Here is a 17,123-nt window from a genome sequence, read left to right as displayed (position 1 = left end):
AAGTATGCAAAAGAAATTAAAAGGATGCTGGGATTAGGATCAGAGGGAGACCTATTTTATTGTTTTTAAATAATGGCTTGATTATTTTTACAAAAATTATTTTACATTTTACATTTAAGCTATATAAATAGAGTCCAGAGGAGGCCAGAAATCTCCCCAAGTCTTATTCCCTAGAAGTAATCAATGGAAACATTTTGTAAATGTAATTCTAAACACCTGTCTCTGAATATTTACAGATGGATGCATGGATGGGTGGATGCATGGACGGATGGATAGATGGATGGATGGATAGAAAATTTTTTTTTAATATTAAGAGTTGCATACTATTTTAAAAATAAGCTTTATATTTGATTTTATTTGAATTTAATGGAAGCAACTAAAGTTTCTCTTTAAAAGTTTAGATAAATATGTCTTTACAAAAAAGATATTTATTTGTAAAAGGCCCTCTGAAGGTAAGAAAAGATGGTTGGAAAACCATTAGTTAATTTAATAGAAATTTTAAACATCAAAGAATGATTCCCTGGTACAAAAATATGCTTCCTCCTGCCACTTTCTTTCTTTAATAATGTTTTTTTGTTGTGAATTATAACATATATTTTAAAAAGCAATACATTTCAAAGTACATTGTAAAAATAGTTGAGAACAGATTTCAGAGTTTGGTATGGGTTCAGTTCTACAATTGCAGGTTTTTCCTTCTAGCTGCTCCGAATCACTGGAGACTAAAAGTAAATATCAATCATGAGATTCAGCTGTCATACTCATTTTTTAAATCCTAACTTCTGTTATAACTCTTCCTTTTCCTTTGGATCCTTCTCCTAATCTTTAGGGATATTTGGGCCCTGCTCATTCTAAGCTTTTTCATGTTGAAAAGTGGTGTCCACAATATGGGATAGAGGGATGAAACTGGTTGATTTTCTTGGAGATACTGGCACCTCTGGGTTTCAGAACTTATCTGGCCTAGAAACCATCTAAAATTTTTAGGTTTCTGGAAAGTAAACTTAGTGTGTTCATCTTTTGTGGGATCTCAGACAGAGCCCTGGGTGTTCTTTAGAGTTAAAAGGAATGGTTTTGGTTGAGATTTGGCAAACCATGGTAATTAGCATTATCTAGCTGAAGCTTATGTAAGAATAACCTCCAAGAATAGCCTCTTGACTCTATTTGAACTCTCTTAGCCACTGATACCTTATGTATATATATTTATATATATATATTTTATTTTTTGCATTGTCAGGCACTGGGAATCAAACCCGGTTTCCAGCATGGCAGGTGAGAACTCTGCTGCTGAGCCACTCTGGGGCCCACCCTGATACCTTATTTTGTTAAACTTTCTTTCCCCCTTGGGTCAGGATGGCATTGCTGATCTCATTTTGCAGGACAGGCTCATCCCTGGGAGTCACTCCCACATTGCCAGGAAAGCTTTCACCCTGGGTATTATGTCCACGTAGTGGGGAAGGTAATGATTTTCCTTGCAGAGGTGGGCCTAGAGAGAGAGGCCACATCTGAGCAACAAAAGAGGTTCCCTGGAAGTAACTCTGAGGTATAATTGTAGGTAGGCTTAGCTTCTCCTCTACGGAAATAAATTTCATAAGAGCAGACTTCAAGATCAAGGCCTAGGCCTATTAACTTGGGAGTCCCTAATGTTTGAGAGAGTATTAGGAGTTTCCCCGTGGTTGTTTAATAGTTCCTTAATTTTTTCTTATCCCTTAAGGGACTTTGCCAATACTTTTTAATTATCTGCCCAACATACTTTATGATATATCCAGTATTATATTAAGCTATAATATAACTTAATATATTATATTAAGTTCTCATTCTGGGCTCCATGTGTTTGGCTTGTTTAAATGAACTATCCATACAGGTTGAGTTAGATTGTATGTTACAGAAAATTTAGGTTTTGGACAATATAAAGTTTTCTTCCTTTGGTCTCATACAGCAGGTGAAGTTTTGAAATACAGACACTGTCATCCTTTATCCTGTATTCTGATTTACCTTAGTCCTGACTGATCGGCTTTGTTCTTATTGCTAATTGAAGCCTGATCTCTTTTTTGGTTTAACAGTCATTGTACGTAGCAATGCTGACTTTCAGAGCTGCAGATCTCCAACTGTGAGTCTCAGGTGTCACACAGGTACCCAGAGTACCTCAGAATCTAGAAATAAGACTTAAAGTTCAGGAATAAATGTGACTGCTCTAAGAGCTTATAATCTAGGTCCCAGTTTTCTCATAAATGTTTTCTAACATAGACCAAACAATATTTGTCCTTTTGTTTCTGGCCTATTTTATACAATACAATGTCCTCAAGGTTTATTCCCCTGGCTGCATGCCTTACGACTTTGTTCCTTTCTGTAGTTGTACAGTATTCCATCATACGTATACACTGCATTTTGCCTTTCTTCTCAATCATGGCACCCTTCAGCTGCCTCCATCCATTGGGCATCGTGGATAATGTTCAAAATAAACAATCCATGCCTCACGGTATCCTCATTTTGTTGTGCAATCATCAACACTCTCAGTTTTAGACAATTTTTATTGCTCCCAAGAGAAAAATAAAACAGATAAACACACCCTCACCATGAGAAAATAAAAAACTCCCCTTAACTCTTGTCCCTCTCTGCACCCCCATCCCCACCCCGCCAATTTACTCCTATATTGCTGTGGTGCTGTTGATGTTTTTCTGTTAAATATAGGCTATAACATGCAATCGTAATTTCCTCTCTATACCCTTCTGTTATTCACTCTTTGTACAAGACTCATCAAACCTTTGAAATAGTTCATACAAGAACTTATTTATATTTGTAGTGTTATTTGGTGAGATACATGCCTCCTGCCACCTTTTGCCCAACTCCAGATTGTGTTATTCATATTAGTTTTATTTGATTGGGATTCATAATATTTGCATTCTCCTCTGGCTGTTTTGTCCTATATTCATTTTATAGCCATGGCTTTTCAGTTCTTTGTTGTTTCTAAATTATCTATAATACCACAATGTATTGTTTTGATTTTCAATATATTTAAATCTCCTTGTAACAACTCCTATTGTTTGATCATTTGGATCTTGAACTCTCATTTTTATTGAATTCATACTCCTAGTAAGCACATAGCAGCAGCACACAATTTGATCTGCTCCCTTGGGCTAATTTATCTTCTCTCCTATACGAGGTTCCTTGTGTAACTTTTTCCTCCCCCCTTTCCTCTTTGCCTTCTACAGAGGGGCTGCATTGGCTTTGCAGAGCTGCCAGGCATTTCTTTTCATCTTACTGAAGGTTCCCCAAGGAAGGTTTGGTTCAGACAGACTGAGGGCAGATTCTCCTTGAGACCCTTTGTTTTGGTTTGCTAAAGCTACTGAAATGCAGTATACCAAGTATGGGTTGACTTTTACAAAGGGGATTTATTAACTTACAATTCATGGTTCTTAGGCCATGAAAATTTCCAGCTCAAGGCATGAGTGATGTGATGATACCTGGACTCTGAAGAAGCCTGCTGGGTTTCTGGGAATATTCTGTCACACATCAAGGCACATGACAATGTCTGCGGGTCCTTCTCTCCCAGAAGCTGCTTTCAGCTTCTGGCGTCAGTGGTTCCCTCGATCAGCTTCGCCGATACTCTTCTCTTTGAGCTTCTCTTAATTTCATCTCAGCATCTGTATGTGTTTTATCTTCTCATAAAGGACTCCAGCAAAAGGAGCAAGACTCACCCCGAATGAGGCAGGCCACATCTCAATTGTAATAACCTAATAAAAAGGTCCTACCCACAAATGTCTGTACCCACAGGAATGGATTAAAATAACCTGGCTTTTTCTGGGGTACATCACAGCGTCAAACTACCACACCCTTTCTGTTTTATTCCAGGCTAATCATCCCTGGAATGTGCTGGTTGCCATCTGAGAGTCATTGCTCCAGTACCTGAGGACAGCTGGTGGTGGAGACAGAGAGGTCAATAGGATGTCCATTTAAACTCCAGGCATCAGCATCCATGGCCATCCTTCCTATCTCTGCCAGGGACTATGTTTGGAGTCACCTCTCTAGGGATTCTTTTCACCCCCTTGACTTCTCCCACCACTCCTTCTCACCCATCTGTTTTCTTCCCTTCAGTTTAAGAACATTACTGGGGACTTTCTCGATGTGAATTTACCATCTTTCTTCCATGCTGCTTCTAAGTGATGGGAACAAGTTTGGGTCTGGGCCCAGGCTCAGGGGCTGTCACAAAGCCTCCCATTTCTTTTCTTTGCTGCCATTTTTTATATTTGTGGATCATGGTAATTCTCTGTTCCTGTTTGGATATTGCTGGCAGTTGCTGTTTAGATTTGTTAGGTATTTGGGAGATAGATTCTATGAGACTGCTGCCCTCTGCTATTTCAAGTGGGATGTTGGGAGACTTTCCTGAGAGTGAATGGCTGGGAAGACTCCCCTGAGTTTCATGGCATTTAAGCTGATATGAAGGATAAGGAGGAACATTCAGGAGAAGAGTGACTCCAGGCAGACTTGGAGGAGGAGAGGAGGAAGGCAGAAAGCATTTTAGGCAGGATACCTGGAATCCAGTGGATGAAGAGGTAAATGCTACAGGACAATTGAGATGGGGTCCAGATTATAAAAAGCTCTGTGGGACATGCTAAAAAATTTGAATTTTATTTTGACCTTATCCGAGAACCACTGGGGAGTTAGGTGCATAGAAATGGCACGGGAAACTTTTTGTCTCTGAAAATTTCACCCTGGCTGCTCTGACAAGATTTTCTTAGAACAGGGCAAGATTGAAGAAGCATAGAAACAAGTTGAAGAGACTTTGTAGGATTCCCTGTAAGAGACGATGATTATAGCAGGAATGAACAAAAGTGGAATATTTGAAGATATATTTTAAAGATAGAGTTGATTGGATTGGTGATGAATTGGATGTGGGGATATGTGAGGAAGATGGACCAAGAGTATCTTCTAAGGTTTTGGGTGGAGCAGGTAGTTGGTCAGTCCTGAGATGGGTGACAGTGGGGGCTGGAGGGAGGAAGCCGGTCCAGAGTGTTCAGTTTATCTGAGATTCATCCATGTCACTATGTGTCAATAGTTATTTCCTTTTTTTACTGGTTGCATCCACTTTTAAAAAATTTATTCTCTTGATGAATCTGTATTTGGGTTGTTTCCAGTTTAGGGTGTGTGGTGGTTTGGAGCTAGGTGCCCCAGAAAAACATGTTCTTAAACTTGAATCCACTCGTGTGGGTTAAGTAGGACCTTTTGATGAGGTTACCTCAGTTAAAACGTGGCTCACCCCAACCAAGATGGGCGTTAATCCTATTAGTGGAGTCCTTTGTCAGCAGAATGAAACTTAGACGTAGAGAAGAAGCCATGGGAGTCAAGAAGCTGGTCAATGGAACCCAGAAGAGAAGGAGAGGTCACCATGTGCGTTGCTGTATAACAGAGGAGCCAAGGACCAAGGATCACCAGCAGCCAACCTCACAGTACCAGTCTTTAGGAAGAAAGCATTGTCGTGATGATGCCTTGGTTTGGATTTCTCCTAGCCTAAAAACTGTGAACCAATAAATTCTTATTGTTCATGCCAACTTATAGCATGGTATTTTCTTTAGCAATGAGGAAACTAAAACAGGGCTATTATGAATAAAGCTGTTATGAACATTTGTACATATATATTTTTATAAATATGCATTTTCACTTCTTTTGGGAAAATATCTAGGAGTGGAGTTGCTGTGTCATAAGATTATATATGTTATACTTTATAAGATGCTACAGTCTTCCAAAATGTTTGTACCATTTGACACTCCAACCAGCTGTATATGAGAGTTCCAATTATTCCACATCTTTGCCAACATTTGGTGTTGTCAAAGTTGATAATTATAGCTATTCTATATTCTAGCATCTTATAGTTTCAGTTTCTATTTCTCTGATGACCTAAATGTTGAGCACATTTAGGTCAACAGTTTCCTATGGGCCATTTGTATATATTCTTTTGTGATGTCTGTTTCAGGTCTTTTCCCATTTTTTATCCAGTTCGCTGTCTTTTTATTGTTTATTTGTAGAAGTTCTTATATTCCAGATATAAATAAGTCCTTTGTTAGATATATATGTTGTGGATATTTTTCCCTGGGGTCTTTCTTTTCATTTTCAATGGTATGTTTTGATGAACAGAAGTTTTTAATTTAAAAAAATCCAATTTATCATATTGTTCTTTTGTTTTTTCATGGTTTTTCTGTCTTCTTTGAGACAGCTTTGCCTACCCTAAGATAGTGAAGAGATTCTCCAATGCTTTGTTCTGTAAACTTTATAGTTTGAGCTTTGCCTTTGGGTCTGTAAATCATCTTGAGTTAACCTTTGTGTGTGGTGTGAGGTGGGGTCAAGTTCTTTCCCCTCATATTGAAATCCAGTTGTTCCAGCACCATTTTTTGTGAAGATTTTTCTTTCTGCTTTGTTTAAAATTGTTTTATCTGCTTTGTTTAAAATCTATTGACCATCTTTGTCTGGGTCTATGTCTGGACTCTTGATAGTTGCATTGATCCATTTATGTATCCTTGAGCTGTGTTCGTTTCGGTGGAAGGCCAAATCCCTAATTAAGGTTTCTTTGTTGATTTGAGGCTAACCAATTTACCTTAAGTACAGTAAATCAGGAGTCTGAAAGTGGAAAATGGCTGAGACATTCGACTCCTTAAAACACTGTTTTGCTTTCTCTCTCTCTCTCAAATGGCAAACTTTGAAATTAAAGAAGGAGTGGAGATGGAAGGGAGACTGGACTACTAGGGCCAATGAAAGGAGAATGCCATGGGCAGCTCTGGGGTAGGTCTGCTGAAAAGACTCTCATGGGTTCTCATGTTACAAATCATCTACAGACTGTTTCCATCTTACTGTGCTTTGCTCAAAGCTATTGGTCTCCCAACTGGGAGTAGCCCTTCTACCCCAGCCCTTGGGATCATATTCCTGGAGTGGGAATCCCTTCCATTCCTTTGGCCGCAGGTTGAAACCCTATTCACTTCTTCTGCACACTGGGGTTCCTGTGCCGACCTAATGGTTCATAATTTAGTACCATGGATCCTTTTCCTCTGGGTCCTCTCTTAGTCTCTAACTAATACTTTGACTTTGAAAGAGTTCCAGCTAGCCACTTTTCTGTGACCACCTTAGGTAGTTTACAAAGATGACTTTACATTTTTATGCCCTATAAATATTCTAGCAAACAACTCCCTGCATTATTATCTTTATAACTATGATCTATATCCGTAACTAATGCTTTGCAGATTCGTAAGCAAGAGGTGGAGGGTCAATACAGTTTTGGGCATCGGAAGAGAAAACCCCTCTGCAAGTGAGGACTATCATCAAAATCCCCTCCCACTCCAGAGAGTGATCACCCCTAAACAGCTCTTTTTTTTTCTCGCTCAGATCTACTCTTCTTTCCTTCCTCGCAATTTATCAAGGTTTTAAGTAGGATTTTTTATGTTTTTGGAAAAAGGTTGAACTTTCCTTTTAGAAAATGGGTAGCTTACTACTGGGATAAGGGATACTCTGGTATGAGCAGGTATATAAAGGGACTTAGAGATTAAAATAGAGCTTGCCCTTGAAAATTTGGTTCCAAAATTGGGATTGAGTACAAGGCTTCCTTGTCTCAGTTTGCCTCTAGCACAGGCATGCTGGTAGAGTAATGAAGTCAGGATCCCCCTTGCTGGTTTGAAAGGATGCATGTCCCCTAGAAAAGCCATGTTTTAATCTAAATCCCATTTCGTAAAGGCAGAATAATCCCTATTCAGTACTGTATGTTTGAAACTGTAATCAGATAATCTCCCTGGAGGTGTGATTTAATCAAAAGTGGTTGTTAAGCTGAATTAGGTGATGACATGTCTCCACCCATTCTGGTGGGTCTTGATAAGTTTCTGGAGTCCCATAAAAGAGGAAGCATTTTGGAGAATGAGAGATTCAGAGAGCAGAGCAGAATGAGAGCAGTGAGAAGCAGAGTCCACCAGCCAGTGACTCTTGGAGATGAAGAAGGAAAATGCCTCCCAGGGAGCTTCATGAAACAGGAAGCCAGGAGACAAAGCTAGCAGATGATGCTATGTTCATCATGTGCCCTTCCACTTGAGAGAGAAACCCTGAACTTCATCGGCCTTCTTGAACCAAGGTATCTTTCTCTGAATGGCTTAGATTGGACATTTCTATAGACTTCTTGTAATTGAGACAATTTCTTGGCCTTAGAACTGTAAACTAGCAACTTATTGAATTCCCCTCTTTAAAAGCCATTCCGTTTCTGGTATATTGCATTCTGGCAGCTAGCAAACTAGAACACCCCCTGTCTCAATTTTCTTCCTGTACCTCTCCTGTTTCCCAGACTGATCACTGTGTTTGCCAAGAAGTTTTATGTATTGCTTCTTGATGGTATTTGACCACTTACAGAAATGATAGACAAACTTTTTCTGTAAAGGTTCAGAATACAAATATTTTGGGCTTTGTTACAACTACCCAATCCTACTGTCAAAGAGCACAAGCATTCCCAGATGATGTCATTGAATGAGCAAGGGGTGCTCTGCTAAAACAGTATGGGCCCTGAGGCTTGAATTTCAAATAACTTACACATGCTGTTCTAGTTTGCTGGCTGCTGGAATGCAATATACCAAAAATGAATGGCTTTTAAAAAGGGGAATTTAATAAGTTGCTAGTGTACAGTTCCAAGACTGAGAAAATGTCCCAATTAAACAAGTCTATAGAAATGTCCAATCAAAAGCATCCAGGGAAAGATACCTTGGTTCAAGAAGGCCGATGAAGTTCAGGGTTTCTCTCTTATATGAGAAGGCTCATGGCAAACACCGTCAGGGTTTCTCTCTCATCTGGAAGGGCACATGGCAAACACTGCATCATCTGCTAGCTTTCTCTCCCGGCTTCTGGTTTCATGAAGCTCCCTGGGAGGCATTTTCCTTCTTCATCTCCAAAGGCTGCTGGCTAGTGGGCAGTCTGCTTAGTGGTGCTGCAGCATTCTCTGCTCTGTCTGAATCTCTCATTCTCCAAACTGTTTCCTCTTTTTTAGGACTCCAGAAACTTACCAAGACCCACCCAAATGGGTGGAGACATGTCGTCACCTAATCCAGCCTAATAACCACTCTTGATTAAATCACATCTCCAGGGAGATGATCTGATTACAAGTTTCAAACATACAGAATTGAATAGGGATTATTTTGCCTTTATGAAATGGGATTTAGAGTAAAACATGGCTTTTCTAGGGGATATACATCCTTTCAAACCAGCACACATGCCCTGAAAAAAAGTATTCTTATTTTGATGTTTTCAACCATTTAAAAATGTAAAAAAAATTCTTTGCAGACCATACAAAACCCCTGCTGTTTTAGACCACATGCTGTACTGGAGTTTGCTGACCCCCGATCTAAGGGACTTGGGGTCTGGGCAGTTTTGGTTCCAAAGGCTTAAGTTTCTTTGCTGGAAGGCAAATCTCTTTTGAAGCCTGGGTAAGAAGCCAGGGCTATCACTTTTTCTTTACAGTTTTTATAGTTAACTGTAAACTACTTTTTTCAGTGATTTCCACCAACCTTCTTGATGGAGAGTTAGCGAACATGAAGTTGAGAGGAGAATGCAAGTTAAAGCTGTCACAAAAAAGGATGTATTATAAGAAGCTTGAGTCTGTCCCAGCCTCTTGGAATTTGACCTGTGGCTTGCTTAGCTGTCATTATTCCATGTTGGGTCTGAGTTGTGTCTGGAGTCCAGCAGGATCCAAGCCCTCCTTGGCAAACTGCAGGTGGCATTGTGCCTCTTAGCAGGTTGCCTGGCTGGAACTTCACAGGAACTCCTCAATTACTGCTACCTTCAGCTCAGCCCAGATGCCACCAGTGATAGGAAGTGACAAGGCAGCAGGCTGGTGCAGGTTGACAAAACTCCTAGGGAAGCACTGAGAGCTCATCTGGCTCCATGCGTATGGAGAGTTGTTTTCAAGTTTTCCAAATGTAGTTAAAATGCCATCAGCTTAGCCTGGCACCCCTGGCTCAGCAGGCTGGGAGGGAATTTCCTCCCTCTTCCATTGTCTTTGTTTGTCCCCCTCCCTGTGACACCATGTCCCTTCTTCCTTTGTAAATTCCATCTTCCTTGTTGTCAATGTCTTTGAGATCCCCAGGTGAGGGGTCTGTGACAGTGAATATGACCACAGAGTATTGCTTGGTGCTGCCTGGGAAAAGGACCCTGGTGGCAAAGAGGCATGCTTCCAGAATCTTGAGATTTAACACCCACACTCCTCCATCCAGAGGCTCATTATCAGTCAAGCTACATCTGCATTTGCAGTTCTCTTTCTCATTCAGAGCAGCTTTGAGTGGGGGTGTCCGGGAACTTTTCAGAGGGCAGGCCCATTAGGAATAAAGTGTGATCATTCCTGGTATCCTCAGGTTTTCCTTCCATTCTCTATCCAGCAGCTGCTAAATTAGCATTTGTGACAGTAATTTAACTTCCACACAAGGGACAGACTCTACCAAAGGACCACTGACAAATGATTTATTTGGGTTGGAATTTATTTCTTCCTTTTTCCTCTTTTTGTGTTTGCTTGCTCTTCTTCCTGTCTGATACCTTATATATTTAAAAACTTTTAGAATTAATCTTTTCATTCCGAACTCTGTGTCCATGTTGGGGCCTGGAGGAAGATATGCATGGCAGGTGGGGAAGGGTGCTGTGCAAAGATCATGAACTCCTGCTGGAACAGAGAGCAAAAAACTACAACTGAGCCCTGAGATGGTAGTCTGCAGTATTATTATCTTAGGATGAGAGCAATTCACTTTTTGCTTCATTCATGCAACAAATATTATTGAGCGCCTACTATATTCCAGTCACTGCTTTAGAAGCTGGAGATACTTAAGTTAAATAAAATAACAAAATGATAACAAGCCACAACTTTGTCCTTATAGAGCTTACAATGCAAAAGTTGTTGTTGTGCCACTAACGTGAAGTATATACTTTTTTGAAGTACCAGTAGTGGCCTGCTAGAAAGTCTTTATGGGTGTGTATAGGTATGCACACGTATGCACTATACTTACAAGTATATGTTTAAAATATGGGCAACAGTGAACATTTGGGTGATGATTATTTGGTTCATGGATTTTACATTTAGCATCCCTGTATCACCCTCTTCCTCCTTCCTTCTAGATACATTAAAAATGTCTAAGGCTCCCCCTGCCTCTATGGGTTGAGGTGAAGAGAGCTGATGAACCACAAATTGAGCAATCTTGCACCTTAATTGTGGCCAGCCACCCCAAAGGGCTTGCCTGGGAGAGAGATTTGATATAATTAGCTTGACAGATGTACAACCTGCTGAATGTCCATTCTTTCGTTCCCCAGTCACGATGGAGCCCTGCCCTGTGCTGGGCAGCATGACAGGTGTGGAGGCAAATGAGACAGCCTCTGCCTTGGCCATCAGTGTCACTGATGTCACTTATGCTTTCCACCTCATCTGGGAGTGCATTTCTGGTCCTCTAGTGTTTTGTCCCCCCCACACACACACAGCACCCCTCCACCCCCCACGTCTGTGCTGCTTGTCTGGGAGTCTCAACCCCCCCTCTTCCTGGGGCTCCGTGTGGTCAGCTGCCCCTTCTTGGCTGTGCCGTCATCCCACTGTCTCAGTCTTTAAGCCTGGTTGGAGAAAAAGCAACCACCTATGCATGCCAAGAGGAGAAGTTCTCATTCACTGTTAAAGGCTCTTCCTGGGAAGAAACTGATTTTCCTGTCTTAATTATAGGCCCCCCCAACCTGGATGGGGTATTAAAATGTAATTGATCAGGTGCTGTTTTAGTTTCCTAGCTACAAGACAAATACTATGCAATAGATTGGCTTAATAACAGGAATTTTTTGGCTCGTGGTGTCAGAGGTAGAAGGTCAGCTTCTGCCTGGGGTCGTTATCTTCTGGCAATCTTTGGGCTTCCTTGGCCTTTCTGTCACATGGCAGTGCACATGAGATATCTCCTCCTTTCTCTTCTGGCTTCTGGCTGCTTCCCACAGCTTCTCTCCACCTGACTTTCACTCTGTTCTACAGAGCTCCAGTAATTAGGACTAAAGTCCAACTTGATTCAGTTGGGCCACCCCTTACCTGACGTCACCTCATCAAACAGTCCTATTTACAATGGGTTCAACCCAGGGAATGGATTAAGAACATGTTTTTCTGGGGTATATAACTCCAGGCTGCCACAGGGGCCAACCCAAATGAGCTCCCAAAGGCCACAGATAGAAAAACTTGATCAATTTAACAATTGTTAAATCAACAGCATGTTATTAGATTATAAACCAAAGAATAAAATATCGGTGAGTCCATACTAATATAAAAATGATTGAATAAATAATAAATGGGGGAGAAGAGACAAATCTCTCATAGGGAAACGTTCCACATGATGTAGATACTTTCCCCTCAAGGAGGTGAAACTACAGCCACCCTTGAGTGTGGGGTGCACCTAGTGACTTGCTTCCAAAGAGTAGGGTATGGCAAAGGGAAGAAAGTAACTTTTCTCCTGGAAGACTTATTTTGTTGGCCAGGTGATCAAGATGAACTCATCAGAGATGAGAAGGCTACTTAACCTCTGTGGTCTTCCTTCCAGTAACTAATAACCCCAGTCTCACCATGAGAAAACATCAGGCACATCTAAAACAAGGGACATGGTACAAAGTCTGTGACCAATACTCCTCAAAACTATCAAAAGCATCAAAAACAAGAAGCCTGAGAAACTGTCAGAGCTCAGAGGCGCCTGAGACATGATGACTGAATGTAATGTGGGATTGCAAGTAGCAATTGCAGTCGATATTCAATACTAATGAAGCAGTTAGAAAGAAAGGTCAAGGGCACTGACTAGGTATCAGTCACCCACTTCCACTGACACCCGTTCAATGCATGGGCTGTAGCAGACTCACACTGCAACTTGAACTGCTGGGAGTGCGGAAGTTCTTAGGATTAGTAAACCTGGATTACTGCTCGGAAATTTGCCTTCCTGCCCATAGAGAGATGCAGCTTCATATTGTAGCAGGCAGGCCTTCCCCTCTTTCTAGTTCAGCTGTGCTCTGTGGAAAATACCCAAACCCCCTCTCCTGACCTTCAGGAATGGGTAAAACTGCAGGCAAGCGAGATAAGACACATTCCTGGGATAGAACCCCCCTCCCCTAGCCTTCAGGAACTGGTGAAGCTTCGAGTAGGCAAGATAAGAAATTCTGGGGTGGGGACCCCTCCCTTAATGGTTCAGCTTTAGGCCATTCTCAACTTAAATCAGCCAATTGTTTGCCTTGTCTTTAACATGTCAAAGAGTCTATAAAAGCTAAGGTTGCCTTTGCGCCCCTGTTCCTGGTTTTCATGCTACAGTATGCTTAGGTTGGACCCCAGGTGCATTTCCCATCCATTGAGTTCTATGCTTGATGGAGGTGGGGCATGCGGGGTTGTGGCTGTGAGTCCTGGGCCGGGGGTCAGAGGGGAAGCCTGGATTCCTATGTAACTCTGGGCAAGAATGCTAGATGCAGACCCCAGGGCTCTATGAGGGGACAGTGCCTATTTTTCCATTGTTGGGTGCTACACAGATAAAAGGAAAGTAGCAGGTTTTTTTTTTTTTTAATTGAAAATACAGTGCAAAATTCAATACGGCACACCATCCTCTCTTACCCTTTACTTTCCCTCTAGGCCTATTTAATTATGGCTTTTAGTGTTGATGGAGGATTTCTGGCATCAGTTTCAATATGTGTCAGGTTTTCTGACTTGTCTACTTTTACTTATCCTGAGGTTTCCCCTTTCACTTGTTCCTTGCCTTCCTATCAGACATAGCATTTGGTTCTCACCCACCTATTAATGAGGCTGGGTGAAATTCAGAGGTTCTCAACTCTATGGAGCATGGTTGATATTTTACTTATAGTTCATTTTTTTTGCCTTCCACAAGTCATTATTTAAGAACAGGAGGCCCTCATCACCATAGCCACCCTTCCAGAAGGCATCCTGGTTTGGAGCTGGCCAAGGAGGTAGAGTCAGGCCTACCTGATATTAGTCCCACAAGGGAAGCCCTAATTGGGTTCAGACTGGTTCATGGGAGAGTTGAAGCCACCTGTGAATTGGGAAATACTTTCTGAAGCCATTTTGTAAGCCATGAATGCCTTGTGATTCCATGATATCCAGTTTTAGAAATATTTTGCCTTTTTAAAAAAAGGCATTTCAAATCCATCGCATTTCGATTCCTGGCATTTAGGGAACTCATGTCACTCTCTGCTTCCTCTTCAGGGTCTTCCTTGCTGCACCCTAAAATTGCTTCATCCTGGTTTCTCTGTGATGAGACCTCAAATGTATTTTCCTGGGAGATTTTGTGTATAAGCCCTGTCCTCCATTTTTAAATGTTGCCAGTACAGATAAGCATCCTTTCTATCCTTAGTGACGTGGAACCAGTTTCTGTTTGTTCATTCATTTTATTGAACACATATTTGCAGTGTATTTGCAGAGTATCTTCGACATATCAGGTGCTGGCGCTATAACCCTAAATCAGATAGACAAGCCTCCTGCCCTCTAGGGTTGTGTTCTTACTGGGGAGTGCAAACAATGAATAAAATGAAGGGGCAGAACAGGTAGGAACCAGATGGCAGTGAGTGCTGTGGAGAAGAGTAAAGCAGGAAAGCAGGCAAGGGGGAGTTGGGAGACAGGTGACTGTTTTAAATGGGATATTGAGATTCTTCACTGATAAGGTGACATGTGAATCAAGGCCTGCAGGAGGTAAGGGGACAAGCTGTAGGGAAGTCAGGAGGAAAAGAATTCCAGACTGAGAGGGGAAAGCAGGAGCGGAGGCCCTAAGGTAGGAGCATACTTAATATTTTCAAGAAACAGCAAGGAGGTCCCTGGGGCTGGGAGTTCGTTTTCCTGAAATATGTGAAGATATGCTCACGGACAGCTCTTTCTTCTCCCTGGATTCTCCAAGAGAAGTGAAACGTGAAGATGTCCTTTGCAAAGTAGAAGCAAAAGCTGACACTCCGTTTGATGGCGTTAATCCATCTCCAAGAGCTTTGTTTATCACCAGGGAGCGTGGCCTTGGTTCTGGAAAGAAGAGATCCCACTGAGTCATTTTTTTTTTTTATTAATTAAAAAAAATAAACAAAACATTTAGAAATCATTCCATTCTACATGTACAATCAGTAATTCTTAATATCATCATATAGTTGCATATCATCATTTCTTAGTACATTTGCATCGATTTAGAGAAATAAAAAGACAACAGAATAAGAATTAAAACGATAATAGAGAGAAAAAAAAACCTATACCTCACATGCAGCTTCATTCAATGTTTTAACATAATTGCATTACAATTAGGTAGTATTGTGCTGTCCATTTCTGAGTTTTTATATCCAGTCCTGTTGCACAGTCTGTATCCCTTCAGCTCCAATTACCCCTTCTCTTTTTTTTAATTAACAGAAAAAATGAAATTAACCCAACATTTAGAAATCATACCATTCTACATATGCAATCAGTAATTCTTAACATCATCACATAGATGCATGATCATCGTTTCTTAGTACATTTGCATCGGTTTAGAAGAACTAGCAACACAACAGAAAAAGATATAGAATGTTAATATAGAGAAAAAAATAAAAGTAATAATAGTAAAAACAAAACAAAACAAAAACCTATAGCTCAGATGCAGCTTCATTCAGTGTTTTAACATGATTACTTTACAATTAGGTATTATTGTGCTGTCCGTTTTTGAGTTTTTGTATCCCACTGAGTCATTTTTAAAATGAGAACTAAGTCCTGTTGAATCCCTTGTGCTTGGGGTGGAAGCACGAGCCGGCCATGAAGGTGGAATAGAGCGTCCCCACTCCAGGCCGCTGTCCAAGTCCATGGGAGGCCAGAGGCCGGTGGTTAGAAAAACCCCTTTCATCAGGAAAATTACCTGCAGTTTCTCTCTCTTGTCCAGCTGCAGATTTCTCTTCCATTCTGACGATCTTTCATGAATAATTGGGGAAAAGAATTGGTGGCTTTCAATTCACATCATAAGCCAATTGCAGAGGAAAGATTTGAGCCTCCTCCCACCCCTTTTTCCCATTTTACCATGACACTGACCAGTCCAAAAATAACTGTATCTGGGGGCCCAAGTGCCCATCCTTCAAAGGAGGCAGGAAAAATGGGCTCACTATAAAGCAACCAATAATTTTGCCTGTGATAAGACCCAGTGTGATGGGTGTTCATAGAGCAGTGACTTAAGAGAGGAGGAAAGATGGAAGCAAACCTAAAGAGAGGGTACGAAAGAGGCAATTAGGCAGGAAAGGAGATGGTGAATGATTGATCACAGAGCACTTCCCATCAACAGTACACCGCTGACACAGCCAGCATGTCTCAATATAACTTGAGGTTCACATGTCTTCCTTGAATACATGCCATGAAGTGTGACCAGGGGCATGTCACTGCCCTTCTTTACAGAGATGATAATTCTTTTGAATCTTCTGATAAAAAGGTATGCATTTCGGTTTTACCTAGACCAGGTGGGACACTTTACTCACATTCTACATTTTCTCTTGACCTACCTTGTTAGCCAGGACCTGCCTTTGCTGCATGCAGGTTTGGATGCGGGGTAGGGGTGGGGGTGGAGGTTATTTCAAGGCCATTGCCATGGGGAAATTGAAAGTTTCTGTGGTCCTCACCTTCTTAGCGCTGTGTTCTCACAAGCAGGGTCAAACAACTTAATTCTGCATGGTAGCATGTTTGCTTGGCTCTTCCTGCTTAACTTTGGCTTTGGGGCCAGGGAAAGTCAGTCCCTAATGCAAAGCATTTGGCCGTGGCCAACTTCCCTCCGCAGGTGTTTTCCCGTTGCTCGTTACGTGTGTTTTATTTGACCATCAACTGGCAACTTTTATTTCCAACCGGTGATCTGGGTGTGTGCACCTGACCCAGCACTGTGATGTTGCAAGACAATGAGAAGGAAAAAAATTCCTGGTTTAAGTTTGACCCCTCCCCAGGAGGAGGTACTAACACAGCAAGCCTTGAAAGTTCAGTAAGGAAAAAAGAAGGTAATGAGCTAGAAAAGAAACACCAATTCCAGCCTAAATGTCATTAAGTTAAAAAATAAATGACAAAAACCCTCCAAACTGGGCAGTCAATAGGAGCAGCATGTGTTATAGTCCTGTGTATACATATGTAGATCAGGGTGACAGTGCCTGCATTT

At 41.3% G+C, this 17,123-nt stretch overlaps 1 protein-coding gene across 8 annotated transcripts in view; it reads left to right on the top strand.

The window, feature by feature from the left end:
- Positions 1 to 17,123, top strand: part of SLC39A11 (solute carrier family 39 member 11) — a 453,311-nt gene that overhangs the window by 216,909 nt on the left and 219,279 nt on the right. The gene's annotated exons all lie outside the window — the stretch shown is intronic.

Source organism: Tamandua tetradactyla, chromosome 6 (assembly GCF_023851605.1).
Source record: "Tamandua tetradactyla isolate mTamTet1 chromosome 6, mTamTet1.pri, whole genome shotgun sequence".
NCBI classification, from domain to species: domain Eukaryota; kingdom Metazoa; phylum Chordata; class Mammalia; order Pilosa; family Myrmecophagidae; genus Tamandua; species Tamandua tetradactyla.
The sequence above is the reverse complement of the archived record's forward strand: the minus strand, read 5'-3'. Positions and strand labels throughout refer to the sequence as shown.